The 13,084-nt window shown below is 45.3% G+C and overlaps 1 protein-coding gene across 5 annotated transcripts in view; it reads right to left on the bottom strand.

The window, feature by feature from the left end:
- The window catches only part of hspa12a (heat shock protein 12A), a 150,340-nt gene that overhangs the window by 116,305 nt on the left and 20,951 nt on the right, over positions 1–13,084 (bottom strand). The window lies entirely within an intron of this gene.

Raw genomic sequence — 13,084 nt, 5'->3', positions numbered from 1 at the left:
AGGAAGTGGTAACAAAATAAAACCGAACATGACTGACAAACGTAACTAAGAAACATGAATTATGTCAGAACCCCCCCGTCTAGGGAATCCACGAGCGTTCCTCCGGCCCGTATCCCTCCCAGTCCACCAGGTACTGCAGACCGCGTCCTCGGTGGTGGCAGTTGAGCAAGGTTCGGACCGTGTAGACAGGGCCATCGACCAGTCGTGGAGGAGGCGGTAGTGGTGTGGGTGGAACCAGAGGACTAGACCGAAAAGGCTTAAGGTGGCTGACGTGGAATGTTGGGTGGATGCGCATGGTTCTTGGCAGGGTGAGTCTGACAGCAGAGGGGTTGACAATGCGTTCGATACTGAAGGGACCAATGAATTTCTGTGATAGCTTTTGTGACGTTGACTTGATGGGCAGGTCTTTAGTGGACAGCCAGACCTGCTGTCCGACGGTGTAGGTTGGAGCCTCAGAACGATGACGGTCAGCGGCCTTTTTGTAGCGTTCCTGGGTGAGTAACATGGTTCGTCTTGCCTGGGCCCAGGTGCGCCGGCAGCGTCTCAGCAGGGTATGAGCGGATGGGATGATGACTTCCTTTTCCAGTGACGGGAAGAGAGGTGGCTGGTATCCGCAAGGCGCACTGAAAAGGAGACATGCCGGTGGAGGAACAGGGTAAGGTGTTATGTGCGTATTCTACCCACAGTAGCTGTTGGCTCCAGGATGCCGGATTGGTGGGGGCAAGGAGACGGAGGCCGGTCTCTAACTGCTGGTTTATGCGCTCCGTCTGACCATTGGCTTCGGGGTGGTAACCTGAGGTAAGGCTTACTTGAGCTCCAAGTAACTCGCAGAATTCTTTCCAAAAGCTGGACACGAACTGGGGCCCTCGGTCTGGGACGACATCCTTGGGTAACCCGTGCAGCCGGAAGACATGTTCCAGCACTGCCTGGGCTGTCTGTTTGGCAGAGGGAAACTTAGGTAGGGGAACAAAATGGGTTAATCTTGAGAACCAATCGATGACTGTGAGGACTACAGTATTACCCCGGGACAAGGGAAGACCCGTTACAAAATCCAGGGCAATATGGGACCAAGGACGATGTGGAACTGGTAGAGGCTGGAGGAACCCTGGAGGCGGCTTGTGCGATGACTTATGGGAAGAACAAACAGGACAGGCGGTGATGTATTCTCTTACATCTTTTAGTACGGATGGCCACCAAAAGCGACTGCCGATCACGAAAGCAGTCCGCTGGACCCCAGGGTGGCAACTGAAGGACGAGGTGTGGGCCCAGTGGACTACCTCCCCCCGACGCTCCGGAGGGACGAACAGCCGATTTGGTGGGCAGGATGGAGGCACCGGGAGGCCCCGAGTCACCTCCTGGACACGGCTCTCCGTGGACCAGGTTACGGCCCCAACAAGACAAGAAGCCGGCAGGATCGTGGTGGGTTCTGTCACCTCCGGCTCAGACTCCTGCACTCTTGACGGTGCATTCGGTTTACCGTTTCTGGATCCAGGGCGATATGAAAGATGAAAATTGAACCGGGCAAAGAACAAGGCCCAACGGGCTTGACGGGAATGAAGACGTTTAGCAGTGGTGATGTACTCAAGGTTTTTATGATCAGTAAATACTTGAAAAGGCTGCTCAGCTCCCTTCAACCAGTGGCGCCACTCCTCCAAGGCTACCTTGACCGCTAACAACTCCTTGTTTCCAATGTCGTAATTCTGCTCCGCAGGAGATAGTTTCCTGGAGAGAAACGTACAAGGATGCAAGCGCCCACCTTGAGGAGCCCGCTGGGAGAGAACCGCTCCGACCCCAGAGTCCGAGGCATCCACCTCCACCACGAACTGACGGCTAGGATCAGGCATGTGCAGGACAAGAGCCGTGGTGAAGGCAGTCTTGAGTCGCTGGAAGGCAATCTCGGCTTCAGGCGACCACTGGAAAGAGACTTTAGACGAGGTTAGGTTATGGAGAGGTGCAGCTATGGAGCTAAATCTATGAATGAAACGGTGATAGAAATTGGCGAAGCCTAAGAATCGCAGGACATCTCGGCGGCCTGAGGTTGCGGCCAGTCGGTGACTGCGTCTTGGCTGAATCCATCTGGATGCCCTCAGGGGTAATTATGAATCCCAGAAAGGAGATGGTGGTGGCATGGAACTCGCACTTCTCAGCTTTGACGAAGAGGCTGTGTTCATAGAGCTTCTTAAAGACTTGACGGATGTGGTCCCGGTGTTCTACTTCGGTGCGTGAAAAAAACAGAATATCGTTGAAAAAAAAGAAGGCAAAGACATTGATCATGGGACTCAATATGTCATTAACCATGGAGCCATCTTTCTTTGACACAAAAAAGAACCCTGCACCAGCTGGGGAGGATGATGGGCGGATGATGGACGGATGATTCCAGCGGCTAAGGATTGTTCAATGTACTCAGACATGGCTTTGCGTTCAGGAGCTGAGAGAGAGAATAACTTTCCCTTGGGGGGGTGTGGTACCTTGGCGGAGATTGATGCAGCAGTCGTAGGGATGGTGCGGAGGGAGAGAAGTGGTTCTCCTCTTACTGAAAACTTGGCCAAGGTCATGATAACAGGACGGGACAGATGAGAGGTTGATCTCCTCTTCTGGCAGGGCTGGCGCTGAGTTAGGTACTGCTTGTTGGCTTAGAGAAAAACATGACTCGTGGCACTCAGCTCCCCAGCTTGTCACCTCTCCCGTCCTTCAATCCAGGTTGGGGTTGTGGCGTCTGAGCCAGGTATAACCAAGGACCACAGGATGTGCAGAGGACTCGACCATATGAAAATAGATCTGCTCTGAATGAGCGTCCGGGAAAACCATGGTAATGGAGCCAGTGTTGTGCGTGACCTTCCATAATCTATGACCATCTAAGGCCGTGGCTTCTAAGGAGGTAGGTAGTGGAAACGTGGGCACACCCAGGCGTTTTACCAGACTAGCATCCATGAGACTAGCGTCGGTCCCGGAATCCACCAAAACTGCCTGCTGAATAGACTGGGTTACCACGGAGAATGTGGCTACGGGTAATGGCCTGACGGAGGATTTGCACAGGGTTGATTGGCTCACCACTAACCTCCGGACTAGTGGGGAGAGTTGGCTTTTACTGGGCACGACAAGGCAATATGGCCGGGTTGGCCACAGTATAAGCACAGACCTTAATTTCGTCTGCGGTCTTTCTCCACGCTCATCAGCCGAAGACGTCCCAACTCCATGGGCTGGGCTGCTGACATTGACGCGGCCGACTAGGCGACTCTTTCCGCGTGGGCGTGGTGAGTTGGCGCGTATTGCCAGAAGACCTGCGACGAGGTGCGTTCAGGGTGACTGGGTAAATCTAGACTCGAGGGCGACGTTAGCTTGGAGCGTCGAGGCGGGTTAGCGCGTTCCTCCCCACGGCGCTCCTTGATGCTAGTGCATAACCGACGATCCACCTTGATGGCCAGGGCTATTAACTCGTCTAGGTCGACTGGTGGTTCAGTGGCCGCTAGACTGTCTTTAACTCGGCGGGACAGACCTTTGATGAAAACGTCGCTCAGAGCTGTGGAATCCCACCCTGCCTCCGTGGCGAGTGTCCGAAACTTGATGGCATACGCAGGAGCGGAGCGATCTCCCTGCTGGAGACTGACCAGCTTCTGGGCGGCTTCTTGACCCGGCGTGACATCCTGGAATATGCGTTTCAGAGCTGCGGAGAATGCGGTGAACGAGGCTAGGCAGGCTGATTTGACCTTGGCTCGCTTCGTAGGGAACGACGGAGCATGAAGCTCGAATTGGATCTCACATTGGGTTAGGAAAGCTCTGCAGTCACCTGTTTCACCGGAGAAGCGCGTCGGGGCTCCGAGTTGAACATGTGGAGCGGCTGGGCTCGGTGTGGGTGCTGCAGCGGCGACCGGAGCTGGAGCTGGCTTTACTCGCTGGGTAAGTATCGCCAGTTTTACTCCATACGCCGTCATGAGATTTTCCTGGCGAGCTGCATATCTGGAGAATTCCTGAAGCATGGTGGTGATTCTCTCGGGCTTGCAGCTCGGTCTTGATTGACTTGGGGCCGGCTTGGTCAGGTCAGGCAGGCAGAGGTCATACACGGTGGAGTAGCAATCAGGATCCGACAAGGAGCAGGCAGATACGTGGTAAGGCGAAGGTCAACTTACAGCACAGGACTGTCATAGGATAAGCAATAGCAGGGTCGATGGCAAAGCACGGTCAAACACAAGGCACGAGTACAAAGAATGCCGGAATGCTAGTGAGTAATTAATGTAGACAATCTGGCAGGGTACAATGGCTAGAGGTGGAGCTTAAATACTAGATGAGATTGCTGATGAGATGCAGGTGATGATAACAAGGACAGGAAGTAACGCTGGATTGACTGGATGTAAACTAAGCAGGAAGTGGTAACAAAATAAAACCAGATGTGACTGACAACAACAACTAAGAACCATGGATCATGACAGTTCAATGGTTGTTTCTGCCTGATAGACTCTGGACTCTAGTTAAAATATTTTACTCTTCTGAACCAGGAGGTGGTGCTGATTCAGCACTACAGCAGCGAGAGGATTGTGTCTCGTCTTAATCGATTCAATAACGTTTTTATAGCAGTGTTTACAATGTGCTACACCAGATTAAAATTGTATGAGCAAATGGAGCGACTTAAGAGGCGGGTCCTCTATTACAACACTGACAGCCTGATTTATAGTGCAAAGCAGGGTGAAGCTGAGCTCCCTCTGGGTAATACCTGGGGGATTTGGCGGACAAGTTTTTTTTGCAATTCTGCCTCATAAAAGGATCCTTCGACAGGTTCATCATCATAATCGCAGCGTTTGTATACTGGTGATATCCTAGGAACGCATTCTGTTATCCTAAAAAGCTCGCCCCTCTCAAATTTGATATTCTTACAATATTCCCTACTTTAAAATTCATCTTTAAGGTGTTCTTGTGTGAGATTCTGAAATACCTCTAAAGGATTTTCAGACATCACCTGAGCAGGTGCCATTTTAATACTGGAGTGATACGCGTTATTGTAGCTTTTGACAATTTGTGGCAAAACCTGCACATATCACAGGGTGTTTTTACCTGTAAAGTAATGATACAGTTTATGTTTTAAAGATTTATTGTAAAGATTTATTAAGATTATATAAGATTTATTGCGCTCCATGACTTTGCTCGATGTGCCTAAATGTTTGATTTCATGTTTTTTCATCAGCGCCTTAAATAGCTTTTAAAAAAAAAATTCTGTTGTCCATCTGAAAAGATTTAGGAATTCCGCTCTTGCCAAGAACGGACTCAAAATCAGCTGTCACCTCTTTTGCGCCCTTATTTTTAATAGGCCTAAGGTATGCTATTTTTTTAAGAATACATCAGTAACCATCTGCAGGATCTTTACAGGTTTATGCTGCGTGTACACGTCTTGTTTTGCTAAAAACTGTTCGACGAGATCTACACTCATTTTCCTGCCAGAATCCTGTTCTACCATGTTACCTCTCTCTACCAAGCCATGTTAATGTGGTGTGTATTCGCTAGGTTTTCACATGGTTTTGCTTGTGGCATTTTGTGATTATAATTTATATGCTGAAGTTAGCTAGTTAGTTAGCACTAGTTACGATTGGTTTCACACGACCCCCTTCTCCCCAAAACATCAGAGTCCTGCAGTGCTGTTACCTGATGTGATGTAACCAGATACGTTTGTGAACTACTTAAACAGAACATTCTTCAGAGATCCATCACTTCAAAGAGCCCTAGTAGTTAAAGCACCCAACTTCCCACCCACAGTCTTTTAAACAAACCGTTTTTGTTAGTTGGTGGTTTAATATAAGTAACGTTTATATCCTGAAGCCATAAACTTAACGCTTTCTTTTTAACAAGTTTTATTTACAGATTTTATAAACATCCAATTCATTTGACTATTTTCTAAACCAGGTTGTCTTAAGGTTGGGTCAACAACTACATTTTTTTAGAGCAGAAATGTTTCTCAAGGAGCTTCTACAGTCTGTGTTCTTCATGGGGAACTTGTTAAGTGGTCTTCACACCTCACAGTTCTTTGTTTAACTGATGAGCCAGTTCTTTCCAGGTGTGAAGCCTAAACATGTGGTAAACAAAAGACACCAGAGACATGGATCAGACCAGGGTCTCTAGTCGGGAGCTTCTGTGCTTTAATCACTGGGCTCTTGGTCCTGTGAGGGTTACCTATAGACACACAAATTTTCTTATTAAGCAGTTCACAAATATGTCTGGTTCTCATGACTCAGATGAGGTTGTCTAACAGTTGAGTCATGTCAACTGAATCTGCAGCAGAAGAGTTTGTAACTTTTACAGGTTGTGTCCTTCTTGGGGGAAGGTTCTTCACACCTACTCAGTCTTTTGTCCACCCAATGAGCCGTTTTTTTACAAATGTGAAGTGAAGTTGAACTAACGTGTGACTTTCCTCAGACTGAAGAAGCTTTGTCAATGGTTAGGTATTTCTGGCTGGTTGAAAATGTGGTCAAGTAAATTTAGTGCTAATTAATATAATTACAGTAGTAAGTAGTAGAACTATTCAATTCTCATTAATCAATTAAAACATCCATGTAGTTTATTACTGTTTGACTAAAGGGCGTTTTATTCAAGACTGCTCGGATTTGCTGCTTTTAAGTTAGAATAACCTCCTACTGCACATAAAGCAGGTTTAGTTGATTCCTTAATACTAAATCAATGATTGAGTTACAGTTTAACCAGAATATCTATTTTATGTTATTAAAACAATGCTCTACCTCAACATGAATTCACTGATAGGTATTATGTTTATTTAATGTCTGTCTGTTTAAACAAAAAAAAAACAGCTATAGATTTTGGACTTATTCTATTAAACTTTTAAACTATTATAATTTATATAATAGTATTTACTGATCCTACATTGGGGGAATGTTCTTGTTAAGCAGCTCACAGAAGTAAGAAGAGTAAAGGTAGTTTAGGAATAAGCCTTAGAAGAGGTGAGCACCTAGACTCTAACTCAGACATCTAGGTTTGAGTCTTGTCTTTGGCACTTAATTTTACAGCAATCTGTAAAACTCTGATCCTAATATTTAACACTATGCATATGTTAATAAATACTATTTCTACTTCCTATTTTGACTTTACAATAAGTTAGGCATGGTATAGAATAATGCTCGTCTGAAATATATAAAGCATGTAATATTACTCGAATGATGATTACTGTACAAATGATTCTAAATTTTTGTTTTGGTTAAATATTATATACAAATTAGTTCATTAATGAGTTGCCATTTCATTTGAGTCATGTATCACAAATATATCGAAATGTATTTAAATTTAAATCAAAATCAAATCGGGTAACAGTAACACTGCAGAACTCTTCTCTGGTTTGTATATTGGCCGTTCTGTCTGAAAGAAGGCTTCTATTGTTATGCTTATCTAAGCTTGCTTAGAAGAGTCAAATGCTCCTTTTTAATTTAAAACACCTCCTGACGCATGTAGACTGAAACACACTACATCCAAGTACATATGACCAAATATATACAATGAGAAGTTAGGGATTTCATTAGATACACTTGTAAAGTCAAATTAAACCCAGTATACCCAGTAACTGATAAACCCCCAGACGGCAGTTTGCTTGCAATAGAAGATTTTATTTTAATTGGTATAGACTGTTTAGACTTCACATTTGAATTGTTACTTTATTTGTTGTTTTAGCACAGACAGGCTTGTCCTCGTGTGTGGTTTATTTTTTTTGTCTTGTTGTTGTATTATTGTTGTTAAAGGTTGTGAGCTTTGTGGTAAAGCACTACTTCTGCTCAAAGTCTTCAAAATAGTGATGAGAACAATCATCTGTCTACAACTAAACCTGTCCTGCTGCAGAAACAAACCCCCCAAGAGAACCAAGTTTACCCCCTACCCAGGACATGGTCTGTTTACCCTACTGCCGTCCAGCAAAGCACTTCCTCTGCAAGGCCCTGCAAAAGCTTCTGTCCTCAAACCCCCAGGCTTCTACTACGTAAAGTAGAAATTAACGTAGGTCTATGATAGCTCTCTAGTTTGTGTAAGTACTTTTCTACAGCTATTCGGCCATTGGCGACACTTAGAGGTGCAACGGAAACAGTTAATCATGTGAAAACAATTGTTACACTGGAGAAAAACGCTAAACAATGAATACAGCCACGCGTCTGCAATTAGATGAGAGAATATAAAAATATGAGCAAAACGGTGCAAACATATATTATATAGCCCTATTAGATGATCTGATAGAGGTTCAGTTAGAGGACCCGTTAGACGCGTCTGTTTTTGGAGCGTGACACAGTCAGTACCACACAGCCAGCCACATCCAGCTGCTGACGACAGTACACTAGGGTTCTAGCCATGGGGGGCATTCAGAAAGAGCTGCAGACCGGTGGACCCTGAGCAGATCTATGCTAGCTTTGTGGGACACAATCATCCCTATGTCAGCAAGGCATCAAGTTCCCTTATAATAGGGTTGATCAGGGCAACATTAAAGCGCAGTTGGTATAGAGAGCAGGTTTACCTGATGTAATCAGATGGATGAAACATGAGTCAAAAGGAAACATTTTTATTTCACTGCAGTCAGCAACATTGTAGCGAGGTGCCTGGTATAACAATGATCCATTCATTGGAACAGATTTGAAGCTGGTACCAGATTGATGGCTTCTTGGTCAGTAAATAATTTAATATTTAATAATATTAAATTAATCCTTGTTGCGCAAAGACCTGTGCGCCCCGTAATATCATCCTGTCTTTAGTCGGTGGTTTATTGTAGACTTCCTACTGTATGTAAGTAAGACTTCCTATTATTTGCTGAACATAGTGTCAGGGGTCAGATCGTTCTCCTTCACTTCTGCCTGTGTTGGTGACACTTTGGTGGTAAACTTTGCTCGTACTTAGTGGACATTAATATATCCCGATTTTTTTCTACTTACGTTGTTTTCTGGATTTTTTACTTACATTGTTTTCTGGATTTTCACTTAAGTAACTCACTTACTTACTTTAGTAGGAAATCTACGCAGGTTTTGTACATGAGGCCCCAGTTGTTTTAATTTGAATTATTTTAACACTAGCCCTCGGTGACTGAAATGATGTAGTCTTTGAGCTTAAGCATCTGTGTGATCTGGTGTTCCCTTGTCATTTGTAAGCCCCCTACTGCCTTGTTTGGTTCCCAACCATCGGTGCTTTACCCACAGCTGTCTACATGGATTTGATGTTTACTCCCAGCTTCTAAACAACTTATCATAATCAATCCGGGAAATCAGCTTTAGGTAAAGCAGCAATATTTAAAGATCAAGCAAAGTGTTGCAACTTGAAAACCAGAATTAAACATCAGAACAATTTGCTATCATCAACAAGTCATCAGGTGGACAGAAACTTTCTAAGCCCTCAGTTTGAAGCCGGTTATATTTGGTGGTATAATTATCCATTTAAAACTTGTAACTAAGAAAAAAGGTTTAGCAAGGTTCTGGTTGGATAGTGGGTGCCATCAGCACAGCCGAAATGGCTGTCCTTTAAGACTCTGAAAACTGAAAAGATGCTTTCTCCCCTGGTTCAGAGCTGCTTCCAGACAATTTAGCAGCAGAAAACATCTGTTGCACCTGTCTTTAAAACACACTGACATTTCAATTGAATTTGAGGTTATCTCTCCATTTACTACCATCATTTTCATTAGTGTGGCTTAATAGCTTTCACAGAATGCGTTCTTTGAATGCCCACAATAATAATACTTCCTTCACGTATTGTAAGTGTCTGGCAGAATTGTCTCACGGCAGGACATCATGTTATCCAAGCCATTTTTCTGCCTCACTCACCCTTTTCTCTTGTCCACCCCTACTGTGGGGATGAGTGGTCTGAAGACACATAATACACTTTGCCAGACAATTATGGTGCAGAATTACAGACCACCTGTGGTTAGACTGCATCTAGAGCCAGCCCATCTCTCCACAGCTACAATAGTGCATTCCCCAAATCACCTTTACAACCTTGAATTTATATTTTCATGAATAGCTATAAAAATCAACAATATTTAAGAAGTAAAGTGATCTCTTCTTTGATAAATAATATTTAAAGCTGCCAGACACTTTTTTATTGTGCTAATTGACTTTGCTTACCTGAATGTAATAAAACTGTTTACAACTTTGTTCCTTTTATTAAAAAACACTACAAAGCAGTTTATTATATGGTATATGCCTGATTATTAAAAGTCATAATTAGGCATAATCTATCAATGTAGCCTAACTTTAATCTGTTATATTTGATTGCTCCTCTGGAAAAAAGGGTAGAGAGTCTGCTTAAGTTATCAAAGCTGTAAATAATAAAATAAATATAAAGTAGTAGTATAGTATTAACCAGATTAATGTGCATAATGCAGCACATTTCCTTCACTGATATTGCTACAAGTGTCGTATGAGAAAACAATTTGGATGTCTTATTTTCCCTTTTTACTCAACAGACAATATTGTGTTGTTGGCCTCGCCTTTAATCTGTTCTCTAAACAACTGTTACCACAATCTAAACTCAAAGGCTGGTTAGTAAAAAATGACAAGGTCTTTTTGCTTTAGCAAAGAACTTAACCATGCTTAGGGGCAGTGTTGCTGCTAGCAGTCCCTATGAAGAAAAAAAAGTTTAAGCACTCAATATTAGTTAACCACTGACCATGGCAGGTTGTGAGTTTACAGTTTTTATTAGTCGCTTTGACCTGCTTTACAAAACTAGTTTCTACTCAGTCTTCATCATCACTATTCCAGCAAAGCATCAGACACTAGCTAGCTAATGTGTAAAACCTTAAAACTCACTGGACACATTTTCTCCTTCCTTTTGCTAGTTAACACTGACAATTGTGTTAACTAGCAAAAGGAAGTTTTTTGTTGTTTTAGCTTTGGTGACCAAACTGTCTGTTCCTAACTGGGATTCAATAAATCAAAGCATTGCTTCATGTGGATCCAATAATTTGCATTAAGTTTAATTTGACATAAACCACAAAGACAACAAATAGCAACAGGCTTCAATGATAATGTGTGTATGAGATCTGTGTACGAATCCCACATATAGCAACCTTTAACTACAATTTGACAGCAACATTGGAGAAGGAAAGCTCCCTCTTTAACAAGGAAAAAACCTCCAGTAGAACCAGGCTGGATGTGGGCGGCCATCTGCCTCGACCGGTTGGGTTGAGGGAATAGAGAGAGAGCAAAGCACAGCAACAACAACAAGCAAAAACCGAGCACAGGCAGAATGGTTGGATCCCCAGCTGCCTATCACAGACAAATGAGCCCTCTGATACCTGTAGGTGACAGAGTGCAGGAGAGAGCAAGCGGGGGGAAAAGCACAACTACTGGAGAGCAAGAGACAAGGTTAGTTAAGCATGTAACAATGATGGGAGGTTATTGGACAGAAGAGGTAGAAAGAAACAGAGGAGCTCAGTGTATATATTAGGTCCCCCAGCAGTCTATGTCTATTGCAGCTTAACTAAGAGATGGTTCCTGTGACTAACAATCATTGCCAGTGACCTGAACCATCTCTAACTATAAGCTTTATCAAAAAGGAAGGTTTTAAGCCTGATCTTAAAGGTGGAGAGTGTGTCAGCTTCTCAAACCTGAACAGGGAGCTGGTTCCACACGAGAGGAGCTTGGTAGCTAAAAGCTCTGCCTCCCGTTCTACATTTAAAGACTATAGGAACCACAAGTAGCCCAGGGCTCTGAGAACGAAGTGTTCTGCTGGGAGCATAAGAAACTATGAGGTCTTTAAGATAAGGAGCTTTATCATTAAGTGTTTTGTAGGTGAGTAGGAGAGTTTTTAATTATATCCTACATTTTACAGACAGCTGTCACAAACATGATGGAGGAAGGACCCAAATGCACAGCGTTGGCTCGGTTAAGATAAGAAGTTTAATTAGCAAGGTCAGGCAGGCAGAGGTCATACACGTGGTGGTAGCAAACAGGATCCGACAAGGAGCAGGCAGAGGTGAGGTCAAGGTACAAGCGGAGGTCAACTTACGACACAGGACTGTCATAGGTTAGGCAAAAACAGGGTCGATGGCAAAACAGGATCAAAACACGAAAGACAAGGGTCATGAATGCTGGAATGCTAGTTAGGAAACAACGTAGACAATCTGGCAACTGGACAAGGCAAGAACTGGAGCTTAAGTACTGAGTGATTGATTACTGATGAGATGCAGGTGATGATAAACAAGGACAGGAAGTAAAACTGGGTTGACTGGATGTGTACTAAACAGGAAGTGGTAACAAAATAAAACCGGACATGACTGACAAACGTAACTAAGAAACATGAATTATGACATCAGCCAGTGCAGAGAAGCTAAAGTAGGAGAAGTGTGATCTCTCTTTCGAAGTCCCATCAGAGACGAGGACAGACGTGGAGGCGAGGCCGGAACCAGAGACGAGGCAGGGACCAGAGACGAGGACAGACGTGGAGACGTGGCCGGAACCGGACCCCCAGGGACCGGTGCAGGTGCGGCCGGAGCCGAGCCACCAGGATTCGGTGCAGGCATGGCCGGGACCGAGCGTGGCCGAGACCGAGCCACCAGAAGCTGAGACACGCGTGACCGAGACCGGACCACCAGGAACCAATGCTGGAGCAGAGACGAACGTGGCCGGAGCCGGGCCACCAGGAACCGATGCGGGACCAGAGACGAACGTGGCTGGAGCCGGGCCACCAGAAACCGATGCTGGAGCGACCCCCTCCTGGAGGTCGTCAGGAACCGATGCTGGAGCGACCCCCTCCTGGAGGTCGTCAGGAACCGATGCTGGAGCGACCCCCTCCTGGAGGTCGGCAGGAACCGCAGCTGGCGCCACCTCTTCCTGGAGGTCGGCGGGGACTGCGGCAGAAACTCCAGCTGGCGCAACCTCCTCCTGGAGGTCGGCGGGGACTGCGGCAGAAACTCCAGCTGGCGCGACCTCCTCCTGGAGGTCGGCGGGGGCTGCCCCTCGGAGGCAGACAGGAAAACGAATGGCGTCCTCGCGGTAGCCGACAGGAACGGGAACTAGAACGGCATCCTCGCGGGAGCTGACAGGAACGGGAACTAGAACGGCATCCTCGCGGGAGCTGACAGGAACGGAAAGTAGAACGGCGTCCTCGCGGGAGCCGACAGGAACGGGAA

Source organism: Betta splendens, chromosome 15 (assembly GCF_900634795.4).
Source record: "Betta splendens chromosome 15, fBetSpl5.4, whole genome shotgun sequence".
Classification (NCBI taxonomy): domain Eukaryota; kingdom Metazoa; phylum Chordata; class Actinopteri; order Anabantiformes; family Osphronemidae; genus Betta; species Betta splendens.
This window is presented reverse-complemented; position numbering and strand designations above follow the sequence as displayed.